We start from the raw sequence: 25461 nt of genomic DNA on the forward strand, positions 1-25461 counted from the left end.
AAGAACAGTTTTCTCTGAGCAGTGCTCCTTTCTAAGATCAGACCTCAGAAACTTAGCAAGATGTTTGGGGAAGGGGAGGGTTTCTTTTAAACCTTGTTCATATATGTGATAGGATTGTGCCCAGGATTTGAGGACCATGAAATGAAATATGTAAACAAAGAAGGGATAATTGAAAGAGTAGAAAGAGATGATTTCCCCCAAATTGTTATAGTCTGACAGTACTATCCAAACTTTATAAATGTGGAAGAGTCACACTACTACAACAACTCCAAACCATCCTGAACAGATCAGGATTTTTATAATGATATCATACGTTGATTTTATTTAATGCTAAAATGTTGCTCTTTGCAATACCTATGAGCCGTAGGAGTGTATTCAGGATGGATGGATTGGTGAAAGTTTAGTAAAAGACTGTTAAATGAACTCATTTCTGGATTTGTTGTCCCTTTATCAACAGTGACAGAGGCAGCCACTTTACAGGACAAACAATACTTATAAAGTAGCTAACATGCATATAGCATATTAAGGTGTAAAAAGTGCTTTACAGATTTTTATCTGTTTGTTCCTCACAACAAACCTGTCAGGTAAGCTCTATTATTATGCTCATTTTACAGATGAGGAAAAGAGGCTGAACAAGGTTAAGTGACTTTCCCAGAGCCTGACCACTAGAATGTGGCTCAGGTAGAATTCAAAACCAGGTTTTTCTGACTATCCATTATGTTATCTAGATGCCTCAATTTACGGAAGAAATCTACAAAGTTTAACAAAACTAACATTTTTCACTAGCCATATCACACTAACTCTACAGTAGTAGAATGTTTAAATGGATTTTAAAAATAAAATAACTAAAAGTTATGTGGAACTAGAATTAAATGAGTGAACATTTTACCCAAGGCACTTATGAGGCTGGCACTGTCATCAACAGGACAAAAATAAACAAACAGAAAAACATTTTTTTTTTTATGGAAGATTTTTCTCTATGGCTGATTGATGATATTATATTGAATTATTCTAAGTGTAAGCATGGCCCACAGAGATTAAGAAGACCGAAGTTTTACCACCGAGGAGACTTTGAAAGACAAAGAGGAAAGCCTTCAGATGCAAAACAGACATTCCCTAGTCTAAAAAGTGTGGGAGCCTTGAATACCTTAATTGCATATGAAGAGTCCAGCAAGACAATAATTGGGTTTCTGGGGCACAAATGCATTCATTTTGGTTTCCCCTAACTACTCATCTACATAAGAGTCCCAAAGAAGTATGGAAAGTGAGAATGACTGAACTGAAACTAACTACCCTAAAGCCACCTGGAATGACTCCCCTGCTGGGAAGGGCAGAAGACTTATTGAGTAAGGAAGAATTATTCAGTAAGAAGGAAAACCGTCTCCCATTTCCTGCCAGGGTGTTTCAAAAAGCCAAAGCCGAGGCTCTGAGAAATTCAAATGGAAGACCCTCTGGTGGATACTAACCTTGGCGTTATTGCTTTAGTGCATCAGAAAGAACTTTATATCTCTTTGGCTGAAAAGAACTCTTCCAGCAGAAGAGGTCACAGTACCATCCAGGAAAACTGATGGCTCAGTGTAGAAAAAGATAGTAAGAATCCACTGAATAATGAGATCAGAGATCAACTGGTCTAGTAGAAACTTCTCACTGAGAAAAGCCTAGATACAGAGCAATCAAATCTGCCCCATTTGGCAGCCCCTGAACAGTGGCTGAGCTGCTTCCTCAGATGCAACCAGCAGGAGTATAGCCAGCCTGACCTATTATGACAACAGTGAATTCTGGCGAGAAGCCAGAATCTGAATACCATGGAATCTGCCTGGCCTAGTCCAGAAGTAGCAGAGCCTGATAAGGAGCCAGAATCAAGCGGTCTGCTCACTCTAGCCCAGTCCACCAGTTGATTGCCCCATCCACCCAAGATGCCATACCTTGAGATGAGTAAGCTTCGCTGGCCACTGCTCAGAGACTCTGCCTTGAGAAAAGCTAGCACAGCTCAACAGAAGCAATTAAAAAGAACTTTATGAAAATTCTCTCCCTAAAGAGATAGATGGACACCCTCCACTTCCACAGGTGAATTACCTTGGCCTTCTGTACCCTCTATATGTGTGACTCGCTACCATTGTATTTTAAGTTCATAGCTGGACTGTGAGTGTATTTTTAGGAGAACGTCGAGTATAGTCACCCACAGGCTTACCCCTAGGATCCTGTGAACAGTCACAACTACCCATTGAGGATCCAACCTGCCAGTAGCAGTGTGAGTTGAGTAAGTGAACCCCAGAGAGGGAGAAAAATGAGGGTGAAACTATTACATAATGAACTAATAAACTGTATCCTTCTGCCTTGTGTTCAAACAAATGGACATTTTATCCAACTCAATGACTGAGTCCAGATAAAGATATATCAATGAAAAAATCTCTCATTGGAACCCCACTGGAAGGGCTCATGTAAAGTTCTCAACACCAACACTGCAGTCAGGTGTCAGTCTTCTATCTTGAATTCACACTTTGTACTTCAAGACACATCAACTCCCCTAGAAACCAAGCAACTACCAGTGGGTCCACTTGAAATGACGATGTTTCTTAGTCTCATGTTGGCCAACAGGAAAAAACAAATAAATTCAACGCTTACTTGAGCACCTAGTGGTAAAGAGGATGAGCACTTCTGGAGAGGATGCATGGCAACTTCATCCTGAGCTTTTGAAAAGGAACAAGGTTCCAGCAGTTTCTGGTTTTTCAAATAAATGGTTTTTTTTCCATTTGGTGAGGCCTTTCAGGACTAATCTGAACCTTCTCACATTGGTCATATGAATTATAGAATAGCCAAGATTAACCTTAGCATGTCATCATTGTTTCATAGCGTTCAACCTTTGAACATTTCCATGATTTCGTTTCCATCTCCACTTATGTGGTGCCTGGCACATAGTAATTGGTGCTTAGTAAATGTTAATTGAATGAATATTGATTGTATTTATTATTCCCCTGGTTCATCCTTTGTATCAGTCCCCTGAAGTCTTACCCTGTGGCTGTGTATTCAACCGTCGCGATTTCTATTATTACATTCTACTAGAGTATAACACCACCAGTTTCCCCCTTTCCCAAATGATGGACAGCCGCTTAGTTTCTGTTTTTTGCTACTAAAAAGAAAAGAAAAAGGCTGCTATAAATATTAGGGTGTGGATTAAACTTTTCTTTTTACCATTGAGCTCCTTGGGTCATACTCCTTTCTCAGTTGACACATTACCTCTAGTAAAAAGAAAGGATCTCATCTCTGATGTGTATTAGGGATGTTCTTGGGACTCTAGATTCCAGGGATTCCAGGGCAGTGACTGACTAATTGGCAAGAGTCTTGTCCCTCTCTCTACTCTCTCCTTAGGGTGTGGAATCTGTTATCTACAAAAACAAGGGTGCTAAAAAATGACTTAATTTGAACTGAACTGAGCATTAGAACTATTTTGGAAATGGGGGGACATCTCAGCAGTTTAGGGATATTAGACAAATGATAAATTTTATAGGTAAGCAGAAAAGAACCAAGGCATCCTAAGGAATTTTCCTTGCCTCTCACTATTTAGCCCAGTGTCCTGGAGAATGGCCTTGGGGTTTGCTTTTTCAAGGGAGAATGATAGTGACTTTGATTTAAGGAGTTACAGCTTTCCCCCTCAGATTCTCCATCTGAATGGTGAGTTAATTGGGGGCCAGAGAAGAAAGTGGAACTTTCCCCAGGTTTCTAAAAGCTAAGAAGAAAAAGTTTTAAGATTGTAAATACAGCTATCTATGTATGCATCTAGTCTTTAGGTAGGAATAATTGATTCTTTTCCTTTCACAGAGAAAGACTGGCATTTTCATTTATAGAAGTTCTAAATGGCAAACATCTTTACACTACAGAGACCAGACCTTATAGGAAGTGCTGCCAAAGTTAAAAGGTTTGTTGCCCTGCCACAAGGGGTCACTGTATGTCCCCAGTCATCAGGTCCAGGATATATCCCTTGATGTCTTCTTGATCACTCATCTAATATTTCATATTCTTTATTCCTTACTCACACCCGTCTTCCCCATTACTACCACGCTAAGTGCTGGCTTCCATTCTTTTAAACTTTCAGTATTTACTCAAAATTTTAGGCCCAAGCCTTCCAGAGACAATTTCATTAACTTAAATTATCTAATCTGAATGGGGAAAGTTACCCAAAACTTTGAATATCTCTGTCTGATAAGGCATTTTTGAATGACAATTTATGGGATAGCCAAGCAATTGAATTTCACAATATGATAAAACATAGCTCCAGAACTCACGTTAAAGTTCAACGAATCCATCAAACAGAATAATAATCAAAACTTTTGGGACCCTGTTGGAGAACCATTTTTCACTTTTTAATCACTGCCTTCTTAGGTTTCTGCTAGCCAGCTGCTCAAAGGTGAATTCAAGAGACACTTTTATTAACTGGAGTAGTTAGACTTCTTCCTTGCCTTAGTTTGATGATTATTACCCAAATCAACTCAGAGGGGAATCCTTCCTAGATTGATCAGGAAAAGGGAGTATTGATGTGATTTCAAAATCAAACCTTTGATAAGAATGATATACACAGATTTCAATACAGTGGATTATTTCTGAATTGATAGTTTAAAAAGATCTGTGTTTCTCTTTTAGATTAACCAAAGATTTCAGACTAAGATAATTAAAAATACTTTCTTAACATTTCAAAAAGAGAGAAGGAAGGATTAATCTGCTTCCTCGTAAGCAGTGGGGAAAAAAAGATTAAAGGCATTTAGCAAATATCCTGAATCCTTAAGAAATATCCAACATTATGTGTAGTCTTCCACAGACATCCTCCTCTACCTCCCTCCCATAAAAAGCAAGGTGAGGTTCTGGGAGGTGGGGTGACTATTTATGTCTTTTTGTTGAGGCCAATATCGTTAATTATAATTCAAACGTAGCTTCAAATGTTTTTATTCTTTCCATTTACATGATTGGATTGTGATTTTTCTCAGTTTTTAATTTTCTTTGCTTCAATGATAGAAGTCTTTCTATGTTTCTCTATATTTATCATTTGTCATTACTTCCTGAGGCATGATAATATAATATTTCAGTCATGTATTTTAATCTATTTAGCCATTCCCCGATTGATGTGGATACTTTGTTTCCAGCTATTTGAAACTCCAATAAGGTGTTCCTATCTCTATATCTATCCATCTATCCACCCACCCACCCATCCATCCATCCATCCATTCATCCATTCATCTTTATATAAATGTTATACACATACATTGATATACATGTCATGTTATACACATGACATTTCCCTTTTTTATCATTTATCTTTTTCAGGTATAAACTTTTCAGTATGATTTTTGGGTCAAAGATATTGAGCTTTAATCACTTTCTTTGCATTATTCCGAATTGTTGTTCAAAACAATTGGACCAATTCACAGCCTTATAAACAATGTATTTTTGTGCCTGTGAAATGGGGAGAGGAGAGTTGATGAGGACCTAGTTTTTAGAGCAGGCACAGCATACTGTGTCTGATACCAACCACATGGAGGCTTGGTGAACTCAGTTTAGGGCATATATTATGGAGAGATCTTGGCCCCCCACCCCCTACCATTACATTTTACTTTTTATGTGCTAATATCCCATATAGAAGAAAAAAAATACTAATACTCTACTCTGCAACTGAGTTGAAGCCTGCCTAAAATTAATATAATACTAATTTATGAGTCATATCTAGTTTGGTACGACATCCACATTAGCATAGTCCACCCCCTCAATACCTCAATTCCCCCAACATCATTCTCCTTGTCCCAAAACAATTTTAGATAACTTTATAGCAATCTTGAACAAAGAAAAGATATTTTAGCATATATTTTGGTTTAACTTTCCAGCACTGAGTAACCATATATCTAACCTGTTCCTCTTAGACTATTCTCAAGAAATCAAAGGAAATCCTCCCACACTTCTATATGGAGAATCCAGATTGAATAGAGGTGTTTTAAGTGCATTCTTTTAATGGAAGATGATATTTCCAGTCTGGTGGACTCTAGTATAATCCTTTCCTAGAAAGATTGCCCTTAGGTTGATCACTATACAGTAGTGGATGAGTAATAAAAGTGGAGGAAGTCAATGTTCTTATTGATAAGAACACTTCATTAAGTTTCTGGTTATCACCAATAAACTGAACCAGACTGAGGTACCACTAGGATTATGGTGTATGTACTTTTAAATCTTTGAAAAGTGGCAGCGAGGTGATTCAATAGATAAAACACAAGACTTGAAATCATAAAGACTCGTTTTCCTGAGTTCAAAGACAGCCTCAGACACTAAGCTGAGTGATCCTGGGCAAGTCACTTAATCCTGCCTGCCTCAGTTTCCTCATCTGTAAAATGAGCTGGAGAAGGAAATGACAAACCACTCCAGTATCTTGCAAAGAAAATCTTAAATGAGGTCACAGAGTCAGATATGACTGAAATAACCAAACAAAAAGAAATACCACCACTGATCCATTCACCTACCAACCCCCACTTCTCCCCGCCTTTTCTCCTGACATCCTAACTTTCCAAAGAACTTTCCTCAGGAGTCTGAAGAGGGCTTTAGAGAAATAGTATATCCTAATATTTCTAGAAAATAATTAAACAGACTTTTAATATGCTTCCACAGCTACGATTGTTTCCTGTTGGATTACTGTATGGCAATGAAAAGCCTTTCAAACTTTCTTCTGAGCCAGAGGTGAACATGCTTACAAAGGCTGGAACAGATGAAACTGATCTGTTTTGTTGGTAACTTTCAAGTGAGGAAGAAGGAATGCTGGGTGTAGAATAAATTAGTGTCAGTGGTGGTGTCAGGCATTGCTACAACTATTTTATTTCTCCACTTGAGCCTCCGTGTGGCCATGAATCCATAACATTTTTATAATTTTGGTCCCTGTTGTGTCAATTCTTTCTTGATCTCAGGTGAATGAGTATGGAACAAATTATAACCTGGTAAGATTTGAAAAGGTGAGAAAGCTAGCAGGGGTCCAGTAACTTGAGTGCATATCAAGGTCAGTCATTAGCAACAGCAGCTGACTCAATGAGGAACTAGTACTCAGAAGCTACCTGTATGACTCAGCGCAGTAAGGCATCTAGTTGGCAGCTGAACTACCTTGTTCTTAAAGCAAGGGCATCACTCATTCATACATTATGTAATCTTCAAAAAGGAATTTGTTATGTGCAAAACAGAGAATGTTTCTAGTCACCACTTTAGTTCTAATCCACTCATCCCAGAGACCAAGACAGAAGAGGAGAATGGGATTCCAGTTTCAGAGGTTTTTGCATTATGCTTTGTGCTATATCTTCCCAGGAAATATCATTATATAGAAGTTAATGTTTGTTGGTTAATTGATATTGCAGAAACATCAGCTGGTTAAACTGACACTGGAGTAATGATTATAGGCTACATAACATTGGGGATACATCAACCAGGGATGATATGGTCAGGGTATATACAATGGATAATCTCTTGTGAACTACAGCATTAGAGAAATCCTAACCCATCAGGGTCACCCCTAAAACTCTGAGGGCTGGAAAAATCTTGCTCTGGAGTCTGAATGTAGTTGGGACAGACCAGAGACTATATGTACTCACCTTCTCAGAACTCTTCTATTTCTCTCATCTTTCTTAACTGGTTGGGTGTGAGGTGAATACTCAGAATTATTTTGATTTGCATTCTATTCTCATATCAACATACACCGAAAAATTCTTTGAGAAAATTAAACTCCCATTTCTGCTAAGATCTCTATAAAGACTGAAAAACTCAGGCCTTTAAAAATACAATTAACAGTATAAACCTAAAACGCAAAGCTTTTATATGCAATAGGATAACACTAGAAGCTTTCAAAAGGAATTCAGGAGTAAAACAAAGTTTCCTTCTTTTACTAACTATAATTTGACATAGTTCTAAAAATATCAAGAATTTCAGTGACAAGTGGAAGAAAATAAAGATGTAGACACTGACCAAAGGAGTACAAAATTATCCTGATTTGCTAATACTTGATGACTTTCTTTAAAAAAAAAACCCTAAATAATAAGCAAGAAAAGAGAAAGTTAGTAGCTTCAATAAATTAATAGTATACAAGAAAACCCAGAAAAATCAACAGCATATTTGTGTAAGGGGAAAAATTCAAGGAGAAATAATAGAAAAAGAAGCCCCATTCACAGAAATTATAAAATGCATAAGATATTTGTGAGTCAATTGACCAAGGCACACTAAAAACCTGCATAGTTACATTTGCAAAGTGCTGCCTAAGAAATAAAGAATTACCAAAATAAATGGAGGGATATTCAGTTCTCTTGACTGAATCATCCTAATTTAATAAAAATAGCAATATTGCCTAAATTAAGTAACAAACTTAATGTTATAATAATCAAGCCAATTTTTTTTAGAGAACTAGACAAAATAGCACAATTAATTTTGAGGAATAAAAGATCTAGAATGTCAAGGGAAACATTTTTGAAATGTAGGAATAAAGTGGGATTAGAATTTCCAAACCTCAAATAATATATAAAGTAGTTATCATCAAAATTATTTAGTATTGTTTAAAAATTGAAAAGAAGCTTAGAGAGACAAACCAAGCCAAAAAAAATAAAAAAGGTGATTGAATTTGAATTCTAGTTAACATGGCAATAGGAAAGAACCTAGAGGAGCCAAGTTTTCTATAATTACTCCACCAAAGTTCTAAAAATGTTTCCAAAGCCATTATAAGTTACATCAAAAGAAACAAAAATGAAAGAAATAGCAAGAATTTCCTTTATTTAGTCCAGGACTATCACAGAAGACTGCAGAGTTATAAACATAAATGAGGCAGAAGAGAGGGAAGCTAATACTGGAAGTCTGGGCTCAAATCTCTGGTTTTCTGAACTGGACTGTTGGAACCTCAACGGTCAGAACCAGACACTACGGCTTATTGAACAAGGAAGCAATATGATACTTTGGAAAGAGCTTAGGGTCAGAGAACCTAGGTTCAAATCCCTCTTTATTCTCTGACTTACTACTGTTTGCTCCTACTGTCTCCCAAACCCTTCTGGGGCTCATTCATTTGCATAAATCCTTCCAAGATAGTAGGAGCATCAGAGAGACAGACTCTTAGGATACTGACATGGTTTGGATGTAGAAACAGGTGTGAAAATTGTAAACAAGAGTTGCTTCTGCTGGTAGGTCAAGGACGAAGAGGGTGATGTCAATGAAAAGTGGAATGATTATATGAAGAAATAAAGAGGAGAGAGAGAAAAAACCAGAAGCAAATGTATCAGAAAAACAAAGAAAATCAAAGAGAAAAATAGTAACAGAAGACAAGAAGAAGAAATTAAGAAAATGTTAGAAGGGCCAGAAGAACCTAAAGAGGCTACATCAGGGAAAAAAATGTCTACAGAAATTGCAGGGAGAGACAGACTTTGAAGTAAAAAAAGAAACCATTGTTGTAATGCAATCTGTGATATACATGTCATGAACTCAACTTCAGATGACTCCACAGAGTTTGCCAAGTTATCAAAGGATAATATTATGCCATTAGAAAAAAATCAATATATTATGTTAGATTTTTGGAGGGAGAATTCGATTTAGATGTTAATATTTCATTAGAAACTGATGACTTGAAAGAGATCACCAATTCATCAACAATGCAGTGAAAGACAAACCAAAGAGGAAAGAAGAAAAGCATAGTTCTTGGAAAGGATTAAAGGCTGCAGTAAGAGAGGATCTGGCATCTTATGAAAGATAGGGACAATACTTCATGTGACATTTCATCTTCTCCCCAGTGTCTTCCCAGTTGCCCATGGTCCTTTCAACAAAGAGCACTGGCCTTCCTTCAGTTCTGCTAAATGCTTCAAACCAAAGGACATTATCTTTTCCTGCTCTTTACTGAACCTCTGAGCACTTAGATGTTAATCCAATGAGGAAACAGAAAAATTGAGAAACTCAATTACTACCAAAACAGCATAAAAGAAATCATACTAATGTCATCTTTTATGCTGCTGGGCAAAAGAATCAATAAATTGCAACCAACATTTGGTATGAGACCAAAAAAAAAAAAAAAAGAGTATAGTATTTATCAGTGTCATCAATAATTCAGCCTTCATCACTTCATATAAGCAGTTTACAACAACACATATAATATTAAGATTGTCTTGTCTTAAGGTAGATCATGAAGAGTTTAGAAATATATGACAAAGAAAGCTGCCTATTTCACAATAAGAATTCTGTGCTTGAATTGGCTAGTAGTTAGACACTTTAAGAAATTTCAATGGCCGAAATCCACCCACCTTGAAGCTACAGAGGTGTTGTCCTCATTGCGTTTGACAAAATTCAACTTTTGATCCCTCATGAGTATAGTTGGTCTAGTTTATGTTCACCACAATATTTCTACTGTTGCAACTCTTAAGGGATGGGGTGAGGATCTTTGCCTGTTTTGTGTGATTTAAATATCTGGGGAAAAAAGTCTCTTTTTTTCTCTTTTGGTTTTGTTGAGTCATTTCAATCCTGTCCAACTCTTCATAAGATGACTTGGAGTTTTTGTGGCAATGACTGAATCATCTTACTGTTTCTTTCTCCAGCTCATTTTATAGATGAGAAACTGAAACAGGGTTAAGTGACTTGCCTAGGATCACATAGCCAGTAAGTTTCTGAGGCCAGATTTGAACTTGGGAAGAGAAGTCTTCCTGACTCTAGACCCAGAACTTTATCAAGTGCACTACCCATCTGACCCTCATTTTTTAGAGTGGGATTAAAGTGTACTAACCATATTATTTTCTCAGGCTTTACTAAAACAACTTTTGTAGGATATTTGATACTTCCTTTCCTTTAAAGAACAAGCTTAACAAACTAGAGCACTAACTGCAGTTTAAAAACTTTTACATCAATAAGATATCTCCAATATTTTAAAAAGCAACTATTTAATTTAATAAAATCACTGTTGTGAGGCAAAGGATATTCTCTACTAATGTATATTACCTGGACGACATTGGTCAGGTCCCCTCATCTCCCTAGGTCTCAGTTTCCTCTTTGTAAAAAGAGAAAGTTGAACTACATTGTCTCTAAGGTCTCTTCTAGCACCAGATCCATGATCCAGTGATGGAGGTGGGCTGTGCTTTTCTGGAACTTTCCAAAAAGGTCTGGGTTTTATAGGTAACATGTGAAAAGGCTGGTGATCTTCATGAGTTTATTTTATACCTTGCTACTTTACTGTGTTATTAGTTATTTCAATTGATTTTTAATTGGATTTCTAGGGTTCTCTATAGTCTCATTTCATATTATTCTACTTCAAGATCTCTGTCTTAAGACAAACTGGGATAATCTCTGTGAAATACTCCACCTCTCATCTCCTTACCTTTGCCTAAGTAACTCTTCTGTTTGGAATATGCTACCTCCTCACCTTTTCCTCATAGAATCCATACTTTCCATCAAGGCACCCATCAGTAGGCACCTTTTACAAATGACTTTTATAGATCCCCTTGGCTGTTTGAGATAGTTCTCTCATAAAATTTGCACATACTTTGTATTTACTTTTCTGTAAATGCGTTGTATTCTTTAACTTACCACCTTTATCTTCCTCTCCACCACAGAAAATCCACTCTTTATAGGGAGGGACTATATTATTTTTTGTCTTTCTTTTCCTAGCACTGAGCATATTGCCAGAAAAAAGGAATGACTTTAAATGTACGGATGCAAAAAGATTTAGATCCTTTTAAAAAAACACCAATTTTTTCAGTATTTGATATTTTTTTTTGACAATGTAAAAAGCATTCACATCTAGATAACACCAAATGAATAAGGTTACTTTGCATAGACTTCTGTTATTTTTTTTGGTGGTTTTTGAAGTAATTTTCCTTTTCACAACCGTTATATAATCATGTGTGAAGAAATATTTTACTTACCATACAATCAACTGGAATTTAATAAGTTAACTGCTTTCTCAAGGGGTAATTTTTATAGCACCCACCAAAGTTGAAAGGAATTTCATAAGAGTAGCAGAACACGGAATTTGGAATTATATTTGAAAATATATTGATATTTCCTGCTTAACATGTTACAGGGAAATTGGCCATTTGAATTGGCTGGAATTATCGACAATAAAACATTTGAGCTTGATAACACTTAGACCTGTGGGAAAAGAAGCATAATATTTTATTGTATGTGCTGCTATTCAGATTTCAGCTTCCATTGCCCAGGAAAAATATAAAACTGGAAAATCAAACATTGCCACAATTTTTTTCCCGCTAAGCATGAAAGTTGAAAACCATTAGAGTCTATGAATAAAACGTTTACAAATCACACAGCACAAAATTACATTAAATTTCTGGGACATTGACGAAAGAATGGTAGAAGAATAACAAGTATTTGAAGAGGAAATATCGTCCATGTGCTTCAGGAAATACAGACCAGAACAATCCAAGACCAATGAACACAAGGTTTTTGTGTTTTTTTTTTCCTTTTAATTTATCCTTTACTTTCCTCCTCCCAAGATTCAAGTTGTTGGACTGAGGAACTTAAAGAGGCTACACCAGGAAAAAAAATATCTACAGAAATTACAGGGAGAGACAGACTTTGAATTAGAAAAAGAAGTCTTTGTTGCTAATGCAACCTATGACATACGTCATAAACTCAACTTCAGATGACTCCACAGAGTTTGACTAATCCCTTACCTATCTTTCCCTCCTTAGAGTCTTCTTTTTATCTTTATCTTGTCCATTTCCACACCAATTTTTCTTTTGAGTTTAATGTATTTTTATATCAAAATATCTCTCTCTCTCTCTCTCTCTCTCTCTCGTTGAAAGGTGGTATATACAATTATGTTCAATCTTCTTTTATTTCAGTCACTTGAAAGTGAGATACATGGGATGATCATTTCCCCCAATCCCTTTTCCATGGCTATATTCTCTTAACCTCATGTACCTATATTAATTATGCGATAGAGAAACCTTCCACACTTCTTCCTTCTTTCCTTCCCAGTATAGTCCCTCATCCCTCCTATTTTTGTCTTCTCTTAAAACCATTAAAGAGAGAGAAACAATCCCAGACTCTTATCATTTTAACCTTTCTCTAAGGTCTTTAAAATAGAGTTCTGAGAAGACATTTATTTCTTTACCCCCTACTAATGTGTAAACAATTCATGCCTGCATATTTCTTTCAGTTATACACATATTTCACCTTTCTATATTTCTCTTGGTGCCTACATTTCCATTTCCAAATAACTATTCTGTTCTGATCTTTTCATCAGGAATACTTGGAAATCATTTAATCCGTTAGAGCTGCCTTTTTTCCCTACAGTTTTACTATATGCACGGTAAAACTATATGATTTGTGGTGGAAGTTGTTAAGTCCTGTGCAATCTTTATTGTTACTCAGTCATTTTCAGTCATATCTCACCTTTACTGACCCCATATTTGTGATTTTCTTGGCAAAGATACAGAAATGGTTGCCATTTCCTTCTCCAGCTCATTTGACAGATGACAAAACTGAGGCAAACAAGGTTACACAGCTAGTAGATGTCTGAGGTCAGATTTAAATTCAGGCAGAAGAGTCTTTCTGACTCCAGACCTGGTGCTCTATCCACCACAATACCTGTTTGTCTCAGTTTCCTTACCTGTAAAATGAGTTGGGGAAGGAAACAGAAAACTACACCAGTATCTTTGCCAAGAGTACCTCAAATGCGGTCACAGAGTCAGACAAAAGTGAAACATGATTGAACAACAACAATCTTTACTTTGGCTACTTGCTATTTGAACTCCTTTTTGATGACTTCTAGTATTTTTTTCTTTGACCTAGAAACTAGATTTATGACTATAGCATTTCAGGAGTTTTTCTCTGAGATTTCTTTTAGGAGGTGCTGGATGGATTCTTTACATATTCACCTTGCCCCCTAAATTTAAGAAGAGTGGGACAATATTCATTTATAATTTCCTGAAATGCTGTGTCTAGATTTTGTTTCTGATCGTAGTTTCCAATTAATCAGATAATTCTTAGATTATTTCTATTGCCTTGTTTTCTAGATCATTGGTTTTTGATATTTGATTTCTTACATTTAGCTCCTTTTCACTGTTTCTGTTTTGCTGTTTCTTGTTTTATTATTGAGTTTAAATTTTTCATATATTCTAATTTCCAGGGTAATTTGTTCTTTTTTTCTCTTAATATATTTTATATTTCATTAAATATTTCCCAACTACATGTAAAAAAGTTTTTAACATTCTTTTTTTTAATTTTGAGTTCCAATTTCTCTCCCTCTGTTTTGTCCTTCCACTCTTCTTGAGAAGATAATTTGATATTGATGATACATGAAGTCATTATGACCATATTTCCATGTTAGCTATGTTGTAAAAGAAAACACAGACAAAAATACGAAAAATAAAGAAAGTTTTAAAAAGTATGCTTGAATCTGCATTCTGAGTTCATTTTTTCTCTCTCTGGAAGTGGATAGCATTTTTTTTATCATAGGTTCTTTGGAATTGTCTTGAGGCATAGTCTTGCTCAGAATTGCTAAGTCTTTCATAGTTGATCATCCTTACAATATTGCTGTCACTAGTATAATGTTCTCCTGGTTGGGCTCACTTCACTTTGCATGAGTTCTTTTCAGTCTTCCCAGATTTTTCTGTAACCATCCTGCTCATCATGTCTTATAGGACAGCAATATTCCATGACAATCATATACCACAACTTGTTAGCCATTTCCTAATTGATGGGGATTGCCTTCATTTCTAATGTTTTGCCACCCTAGAAGGAGCTGCTATCAATATTTTTGTAGAAATATGTCCTTTCTCGCTTTTCTTTGATCTCTTTTGAGGTACAGATCTAGTAGTGGTATTGCTATCAAAAAAAGGAAAAGTTTTATAGATTTTTGGATATAATTCCAAATTATTCTCCAGAATGGTTGGACTAGAAGGTGTTCCTCTCTGTCCTTGAATGATGGCTCAGAAATGAGTACAGGCAAAGGATTTGCCAGACAATGTCTGGTCCTGAATCTAGTACTAGCACAGGGATGCTTTCGTAACCTCTTTCTGACCATTTGCCGGTCTCCTTACCTCCTGCAGTTTGAAAGCTCTCAAAGTTGTTACTGCTGCTTCTGCCACCACCTATTCCCACCCCTTGTATTTCATCCATGTGGCCTCCAGGTCAGCCTCTCCCATCCTGTCACAGAACTCTCTTTCCAATCTTCTAAATTGTCTTGAACTGGAAGAATGTCCCACTCTAACCTGTTGTTGGTTCTGCCACTCCAGAATTCGATTTAGAGCACTATTTTAAAGTTATTTGTAGGGAAATGTTGGGAGAGCCTGGCTGAGTGCTTTCTCTATACCACCATGGCTTTGTTCCCTGAAGTCTTGGCATTTTGTCCTTCATTGAGGTTTTCCTTCAGTGGTTCCAAGGTGTCAGTTTTCTTTACCATTCTTTTCTCTTCGGTTTTCTATTCTAGATTTTGTTTCATTTCCTCTGGTTATTCCTATAGTCTCTTTGGTTAGGGATTTTTGTTCTCTGAAGATTTATCAGGTCATGTTGTGAGTTTTACCCTTCGATCATTTCTCACACCAAGAAGGTATTTCATCACGGTGTTGAAAGTTTCCCTCGAATTTCTTTTGGGGGTGGCGTGAGGCTGGACTTAGAGTAAGCTCTACAACAGAATGGTGTGGTCAGGGCCTGATTGGTCCTGAGTAGAATGGATCAAACTAGCCCCCACCCCCCACTTTGAAGGACTTTGGGAACACTGCAGGCCTAGTCTTGTCACAGCACGCTGTGTAACCTTTCCTCATAGTGGGCTCTGCTTGGGGTCCTTACCCTCACTGCTAGCTTCAAAGATTATTCTGATGTTGAGATCCATACACAGCCTTAAGGACTGCTCAGGCTGGGATTTACCCAGGTCCTTTCCCTTGCTGCTTGGATCAGCCACTGGTGCCATGTACAGCCTACCTGGAATAGCTTCAGGCTTCTTTTTCTACTAGGACAAGGCTGTTTGCAGGCTGTGTCCTAGGGCCTGAAAGTCCTCAAATCCCTTGAGACTTGATTTTAGGCTCTTTTTTTCCAAAGCTACACTGGCCCCACCAGAAACACCTTGAAGTAGCAAGATTTGAGGAGGCTTAGACTGGGAATGTCATGCTGGACTGTCTAGAATGCCCTAAAGTCACTCTCTTCAAGTCATGGATCACAGAAAATGTTCAGACTTGACTGGGCTTGGCTGCTTCAGAGTTCAAACAAGGACTGATTAAACTATTCCAATAAATCCAGTGCTGGTTTCCTGTGTTTCACCCCCAATACTTCATTCTTGACCCTGTCCCAGTTTGTTTGCCCTGGGATCTCTGTAGGACACCAGTGGACCCTCTGTGGATTTCTGGGTGACCAATTACTATTGATTATCTTTCTATTGATTAATAGACTGGTGCATCTCTAAGACCCCATAGAATGTTTGCAGAAGATCTGCCATCTTTTTTTGTCCTAGAAAGTTGACATCACACCATAATCTGTAGAAGGGATTAGGTTCACTACATTCTAGAATGGTGAGGGGAAAGTTAATGTGTTTACCAAGAATCTTGGATCCTATGAACATTAGCATATGTTCATCTTCTTACACCACTAAATTGTCCAAATTAGCAGAAAACCAATTAGAAATTCTAAACAAGCTAACCCCAATGCAAGGATGGGGGTGATTGAGTCTTCCAGGTGCTCTACCTAGTATAAAATAAATGACAAAATTCTAGATCCTGATGTTTTTTCAGGTAGCAATCAATTAAGAGATTTACTAAGGGGATTTACAAGGCATAGCAATCAGTCAACAAAAGCCCCAAGACTAAGCAGAAAAAAGTCTTTGATAAGTTTCCAAATGCATGAAAACCACAGAATGGAGTGAAATGACCACACAGGAAGTGTGCTCAGAGTGATGGAGGGAACTGGTCCAGCTACTCTGGTATCCAGCCACATAACGTATAATGTGTATAAACAAGTATAGAACATATATGTGTAAACAATGAATACACCAATGAAAATGGACAACCAAATAAAAACAATTGGATGTTGTGAAATTATAAAGCTCAAGCTCAAATAGGCTTAAAAAGATATGAAAAGACATATTCCTGTATTCCTTTGCTGAAGTATAGTGTAGAAAAGTAAGTTAGGTCAGAATTTTACTTTGTGGTTATTGGTTTTTGCTGAACTTCCCCATGGGACAAAAGGATATTCTTTCCTTTTTCTTAATTCTCTGTTGTAAGAGAAGGGTCATTTGGATAAGTGGAGGTGAAAGACAAAAGGGAAAATATAGGTGATACAAAAACATGTAAACAATATCTATTTTTTAAAAGCAATATCCAATAGGAAATAAGTGATATGGGAAGTAGGACTCAAATAAAAGATTAAACTGAATATACAGATTTGTGAATCATTGAGGAGTCATGAGTAGACAAATGATCATGGAAACTCTGAAAGCTGATGAGCTCACTGAAAGAGAAAGTATAGAGAGAAAGAATGGGGTTGAAAAGTTAAATTATTCGGCATATTCATAGAGGGAATGGCAGGAATGATGAAACAACAAGAGGGATTGAGCAATGGTGTCAGACAGATCGGAGGAAGATCAAGAGAGTAAAGTTCAGAACCAAATTAAAACAAAAACAACCCTAAACAATAGCAGTGGCAACAAGATGAAAAGTAATCAGGGTTAGAAGGTAGTCAGCTACATCAATTGCTGAAAAGAAGTTGAACAAGATGAAGAATGAAAACTACCATCAGATCTCACAATGAAGTAATCATTGGGCATATTAGAGAGAGCAACTTCTGTTGAATGATGAGTTTGGAAACCATATTGTTGAAGTTTAAAGAGTGAAGGATAGGAGAAGAATCGGAGATCGTGAATGTAAGCCTTTAATAATCAATGCATTACTTATGTAGTAATAAATGTATAGTAGACATATTTTAAGTACATTCTATGTTCTGATCACTGTGCCACATGCTGGGATACAAAGACAGTCCCTTCCCTCAAGGATCTCACACTCTAACAGGTAAACCATATCCACCATTGTCTGTATGGTGTGAATAGATTTAATAAACATTTAAGGAGAAGTTTCTTAAAGATGGCATTAATGAAAAAGCCTGGACTTACCAGCATGAAGCCAGAAAGATGTCAATTTCATGTCCAGGATGCATATATGTGCATGTGTGTGTGCACATGTATGTGTGTGTATGTCTTGTGTGACAGAATTTGAGAGAAGTTACTGTCATTGCTAGAAGGATTTCCAGGGATAAAGTTGCAGTTTTGTCTAAAAAAAAAAAAAGGATGGGATAAAAAAAAGATTGGTTTTCTATAAATGTATTCCAGAAGACCAATGACTGTCAAAGACCTTTGAAAATGAAATCTCTGTATTTTCCTTTGTCTGTCTTTATTTTACCAGGACAAGTGGAAACATTTCATAAAAGTCAAGAAAGATATAAAAAAGGTTCCATTAACATGGATGTATTTATATAATTAATTAATATATAATTACAGTCGCATTTTTTCCCTATGATGGAAAAAATAAGGCTCACACATGTTGAACTTCAGAAGCTATTTAAAGATCAAATGGGGTTGTACATGTAGAGTGCTTTGCAAATTGGAAAGTACTATAAAGATGCTATGTTCCTTCATCATTTAAATATATGCTGGCTCAGCAAAGAGTAATGGAGCTCCTTTTGTCACAATGATTCATGCTTTCAATTCTGGATAGCTCTCTTGGCCACTGGGGAGGCTCCAGCTCTTATTGCTATAAGCTTATTAAACAAACCAAAGTGGGAAAAGCCTCTAGAAAATCAACTTGAAATTAAAGAGACATTTGCTTTGTATTTTTCTCCCTCTTATCTTTATGGTTTGTCAAAATAGCATAGTGTTATCTAGAATAAATAAATTGGGTGAAGGATTAGGTTTATCCTCAGGATTGGATGTCTAAGACTTCATTTGCCTGGAGCTAAACTATGGCTATAAAGTACACTTTTAATTTCCTGTTTTTTCAGTGATGATACAGAAAGGTCACTGTATGGTTTTTATGTTTTAATAGATGCTTCCCTCCATAATTACTTTCTTCTAGACTGTAAAAACAGTTTTCTAGGTCATAGAGTTCATTTTAACTTAACATGTGTGTGTGTGTGTGTGTGTGTTTGAGAGCGTGCATGTGTTTATGTCTGACTAGATTGTATTTCTAAGGATTTTTCATTGCTGATTTCATGTTTGATAAGATACTTAGGATAATTAGTAGGGAGAAAAAGGAGGACTTTCAGTTAAGATGGCAATGAGAAAGGTCACAGAGGAGCCCAGTTCTTTCACTTGTATCCCATAATTAGCTGAAAATCGCATCGTTATCGAACAGTGATAAAGAAAAGTGAAAAAATCTTGTCTTCATCCTGGAATGGCATATACTCCTCCTTCAATCCAGTCTCAATAAATCAGCCTAAAACCAGGAGAGACTGATAGACAGGTCACACCAGGGAAATCAATGCCCTTGATTGGCAAACAAGCCCTTGGAGAAGGACAATATCATAGCCTTATGCCAGTGGGAGATAGGACAGGGATTTCATCAAGGAAACCAGAATAAACTCCAACAAACAGGCCCAAAGCTTGGAGGAGGAGGGTGTCTCTGAATGAGGCTACTTCTTGGAAAAATGAATCCTTGATAAAGTTTACCAACACGAGCTTAGTAATTTGGTCCTGCAGACAATTCTTGGCCATGGCCTATCTGACCAAAGGCAAGAGACAAAGGCAGTCTCCACAAGTCATTGTTTCAAAAGATGGGACTACACATGCCTCAGATCACTAGGAGTCACAACAGGAGACAAGGGCAACTTGGCATTTAGATGGAAGTAGCAAAAGACATTTTAGGAGGCTTGAGACTGGTTATGATCTCCAGCATCCAACTGAGTCCTGTTGGGACCCTGAGATGGGACAGAGTAAACTTCTCATTGGGACTATGAGAAAGTGACAGACAGGCCCAGGTAGTATCTGTAGCATATATGGTAAGTGGTAGTATTTACTATTGGGAGATAAATGAAGAAGCCAAGAATCAGGTAGAGATTAATTCTAACCACATCATACACAAAATTAGTGGTAGTGATTTCCAAAGGGAACAGAAACAAGCAGGGTTTACCCAATTCATATAAGGGTTGCAGGGAATGAATGCTGACCCACCAGAAAGTCTCAATCTAAGACCTGAGTATGAAAAAAACATGACTAAACAAAAGAAACATCAAATGCAATGATGAAACACAATGAATGAAGAGAAACTCAAGAAACAAATCCAGAAGATGAGGATAATTCCACAAGAAATATGAGTAGAATCTTAGAAAATGAAATATCCTTGTCACAAAGACTACAAGAACAGCTGGGGGGAAGATGAAGCAAAAGATTAAAATAATTTAAATTAGAAATGAAACAAGAGCTTCAGAGGGGGAAACAGGGAAGCAGAATAAATAACTGTATGGATGGCAGGAAATCTTATCAAAGTAGTGGACTCCCTGAAAAATAGAATAAGCAATAAGAACTCAGTAACTTCAAGAAATAAGAAATATTAGAACAAAATCAAAATGCTGAAGAAGAAAAAAGAAAATGTTTTATATGTACTAACAAAAATAGATGATTCATAAAACAGGCCAGGAAAAGGCAATTTAAGAATCATCAGATCCTCTGAAAAAATGACTGGAAAACAAGAGCAAAAATATATCATAAATCATAAATGAAAACTGTCTCTATCAGAATGAGAAAAAAATAAAAAGAAAAAGAATACCAAGATCATTTATTGAAAGAAACTGCAAATTGCATTTATAAATGTTATACCCCAAATCAAGAACTTCCAAAGTAAAGGAAAATACAACAGGCAAAGAGATAGAAAGAGTTCACGTACTAAAGGAAACATTTAAAATCACATAAAACTTAGAAAAGGACAGAAAAATCTTGGAACACCTTATTTCAATAGCCAAAAGCTTATAACCCAATCATATGTAATTTGCAAAACTGAGAATAATTATATAGGTAGGAAGGTGAATTTTAAATAGAAGACTTTCAAGCATCCATGATGACAGAACATTGATGCTTAGCATCTTTATGCCATGTTCTTGCATTCCAGTTTGCACCTCTAAACCTTGACCTTTCAACCTCAGACCTCAGGCACCTGAGTCATCACCATTCACCATAGCTAGATTGATTCAGTTCCACCATGCTACTTTTGGGCACCTCTGCCCTCTCTGTCTGCCAAATCTAGCACTGAGTACAGTAATCACATCCATAACACCATTCCTGGACAGTTCATACCAAGCAATTGATTATACAACTTCACTCACTTCCTGTGGCATCACTGATCATAATAACTCTTCTGGCACACTATTCCCTAACATCTATTACTTTCATCTATTGAAATATAAGCTCCTTAAGGGCCAAAGACTGTCTTAATTTTGCATTTGTATCCCCATGACTGAGTAGAACACTTGGCATGATGGAAGCCCTTGAATAAGTGCCTTTTCATTTATTAATTTAATTCAAAGTTCAGAACCACATAGAAACAGTAGTTCAAACTGAGGACTCAAGAGAAACCTAGATAGTAAATACATTTCAAGAAATGGAAGGAATCAAAGCACTGATGAAATGCTTAAAATGAAGAGGCCAGTGTTCCCTCAGAATTCTGCTATGTTCAAGGGTCAATGGGGAAATTAAATGAGACCCAACACAGGCTCTAGATGTGATTTTATTCTGTTTTTGTTGGTTTTAAGTGCAGAAAGAAAAGGGAGAGAAAAATGAATGCACCAGAGAATCAAAGGGGAAGAAGGGGGAGAGTATACCATTATCATAATTGGGGTTTGTGACAAGGATATAGAAACACAGAGGAAGGGGTGAAAGGAGGAGGAATCTTATGAACCTCACTCTTATCTGAAATAGACAAATAAGAGTTGAATAAACACACACAGAAAGGCAAAGTATTAAGGACAGAAATATCCTAAACCCAACATGGAAACAGACAGGGAGAGGAAAAAATAAAAAAACAATTTATGAGGGAGAGTAGATACAGGGAGGGAAGAGGTCAGAAACCAAACAAAGTCTAGCTTGGGAGACTAGCTCATGAGTGGGGATTAAAAAGAGAAAAAGAAAGTGTAAGAATCAGAGATCATTTCTGAGTTTGGAGAAGAAAGAAAGGAGAAAGGAATGATAATAAAATGATCATATTTCTTCTCTTTCTTGAACTCCTTTTTGGTGAGGAGGGAAATGGAAAGGAGGGTGGAGAGAAAAGAAAAATATAAAAGGATAGTATGGAAGGAAACACATAATTAAACAGCATTACCATGAATAAGAATAGGGTGAACCAATCTTCAAAACTCAAGAAGGGAGCAGAGTGGATTGCACAGAAGGATCCCAAAATATGATGTTTACAAGAAACACAAGAAGACGAGAATGAGGAAATGGACCAGAATTGATTTTGCCATAGGTAAGTGCAAAAAAAGGGGGATGGGAAGTGTCAAACACAGCACCAGGCAATGCAGCAATAAAATCAGTCAAGGTTATATGAGATAGGCAGAGAAATTACATATCTATAAAGGTATTGTAGACAAAGAAATAATATCAATACTTACTTTATATGCACTAAATGGTATAATGTTGAAATATTTAGAAAAGCCAATCAAACAATAGGGAGAAATATAAGGCAAATTGATAAGAACTATAGGCTTCAGTGTGCCCCTTTGAGACCTAGATAAATCTAACAAAAAGTTAAATAAAGAAATTAAGTATCTGAATGGAATTTTTGAGGGAAAAAGTAAGTGTTCTAGAACTTTGGTAAACAAAATCTGATGACAAAGGAAAAGAAATATTTCTCAGTTCTTGGTCTCTTTCAAAAAAGTCACCATGTGCTACATACCAAAATCCTGATAAACAAATAGAGAAACAAAGAAATGATAAACATATTTTTTATTGACCGCAGTGCAATTAATAAAAAAAAAAATCTCTGAAGGTTTCTTAAAGAGGAGATTTAAATTTCAGTAGACTAACTTAGCAATTCAATCCTAAAGAATGTGGATCAAAGGCAAAATCATAGAACCAACAGATAATTTAATCAAAAACAGTAACAAATAGGACAATATACTCCCTCTATTTTGTAAAACCAAAACCAGTATTTGCAGGTCAATTTCTCTCTCTAAACACTCTCAACAATAGAATAAGGACTGGGCATGTCACTAAAAAGGGGGTGGGAATAGGAAAGAAAATAATAAAAAAAACCCCACTAGACACAAAAATAAAAATTAAAAGACAGAAAATGAAAAGCCATTGAATTAATAAACAAATCTAGTGGAAACCGGTTAAAATAACCAATAACATGGATTAGCTATTAACTAATACGATAAAGAATAGATAAAGCTATATTGAAATGAAAAAAATAATTAACAAATGAAGAGGAATAAAATTATTAAAAACTATTTTGCCTAATTTTGTGGCAAAACTGACACATAACACAATCTCAGATGAATAATCTGAAAATGACATAATAGAACTGCCAAAATGGGAAGGCAAGGAAACCAGAACCAGATGGATTAATACGTGAATTCTACTAAACATTTGATGAATAATTAATGCCAATATTACATAAATTATTTCCAGACATACAGAAAGATAGTATCCTACAAAATTCTTCCTATGACACATAGTACATTAATACTAAAGTACCTAAACCGAAGAGAGACAAAGCAGAGAAAGAAAATTATAGGCCAATAACTCTAATGCATATTGATGCAAAAGAAATGTTTAAGATGATATTAGCAGAGTATACAATATGTTTAAAGACATATAGTATGATAATATTAAACTAGAAATTTGAGGTTTGTTCAACATGAGGTACATTTTAAATATAGTAAACCATGTTAATTAAAAAAAATCACAAAAGTGTATCAGTAGATGAAGAAAACAAAGCTTTTGACAATATCTAATACCCATTTATGTTAAAATATAAAGATTAAGGACAAATGGACCATCTGTCTAAATCTAATCTAGAATATCTGCCACGGATAATGTCTAAAGGCATTTCCAATCATCATAACAATAGCAAGTGTAGCAAGGCTCTCTTCTCTATGTAGCATGAGGCTGTCTTGTATGGTTTGAAAGGAGGCAGAAAGGTATCAGCATCTGTAGGGGCTGAAGCCTAGATAATATCGATCTCCCTTGAGGGTACTAGGGAACTTTGGACGGGGAGAAAACAGTGAAATCTAACCTACCTGACTTTTAGGCAATGGGAGCCAGGGTGGCCTGTATTATGCAAGTGTTCATATGCTACTTTTAGGATCTACAAAATACTTTCCATATAATATCTCACTTGATCCTTCCAAAAGCTCATAAGTGCTATCATTATTCCCATTTTACAGTCGAAGAATATGTAGCTGAGGGGTCAATAACTTACTCAGATTACTTAGCTCATACAGGTTCAACATAAGGGACAGGCTCAAGACTCCCTGATTCCAAGTCCAGAGTGCTCTCCACTACACTACCTAGCTGACTCAATAGCATTTGAAATAAAGTAAGCCTGTTCATTGACCTTACCCTTATATGATACAAATAATAAGACATGAAAAATAAATTGAGGAAATAAACATAGGCAACAGGAAGCAAAATCATCACTTTTGCAGTTGATTAATGGTTTATTAGACAACCCAAGAGATTCAACTAAAATTGATTGAAACAGTAACTTCAGTTAAAAAACTGGAATATTAAATGAACCCATGGAAATCATTACCCTTCTATGTATTTTCAATAAAACTCGTCAATAAGGGACAGAAAAGAAAATACCAGATAGTAAAGAAATACCACTCAAAATAATTATAGATGATCTAAAATATCTGTCAGTCAACCTACCAAGTTAGAGAAATAATAATAGCTAACATTTATGTAGCACTTTAAGTTGCAAAGTGCTTTACAAATATTATCTCATTTGATCCTCTCAAAAACCCTGGGAGGCAGGTGCTTTTACTATCCCTATGTTCTAGAGTAAACAGATTGTGAGAAGTTCAATGACTTACTTAGGGTCACACAGGATTTGTGAGGCAGGATTATATGTGTCAGGATTTCAACTGAAGTCTTTCTGATTCAAAGTTCAGGTAGAAGTCACTCTTTACCAAAAGAGAAGAGATAGAGATAAGAACCTGACCTATGATTTCATTTTTATATGAAACTTCCAGCCAACAAATCTCCTTCAGCCACTAATTAACCCTAACCCTAAGTGTGCTCTGTCTGTAATTGTTTTAAACTATTATGTTTAAAAAGTTAATTTATTTGCCCAGGATCACACAGTCAGTATATGACAGAGGCAGACTAAAGATTTAAGTAATTAGATTGATATTAGTTGATAATTAACTATATATAAATGCGAAAATAATAACAATGACAACACTACACAGATCTACAGATTCAACAGCACCAAACTGCCATGGGATTACTTTATAGGTCAAGACAAAATAATAGCAAAGTATATCTGGAGGGGA

General features: G+C 36.2%; 1 long non-coding RNA gene across 1 annotated transcript; it reads left to right on the top strand.

The window, feature by feature from the left end:
* The first annotated feature begins 1806 nt into the window (after positions 1 to 1806).
* Positions 1807 to 6826, top strand: LOC140514001 (uncharacterized). The gene is made up of 3 exons (XR_011970425.1): positions 1807 to 2067; positions 3820 to 3916; positions 6643 to 6826. It is a non-coding gene; the product is annotated as an uncharacterized lncRNA (long non-coding RNA).
* Positions 6827 to 25461: the final 18635 nt, after the last annotated feature.

The sequence above is a fragment of the Notamacropus eugenii genome, chromosome 7, assembly GCF_028372415.1.
Source record: "Notamacropus eugenii isolate mMacEug1 chromosome 7, mMacEug1.pri_v2, whole genome shotgun sequence".
NCBI lineage: Eukaryota > Metazoa > Chordata > Mammalia > Diprotodontia > Macropodidae > Notamacropus > Notamacropus eugenii.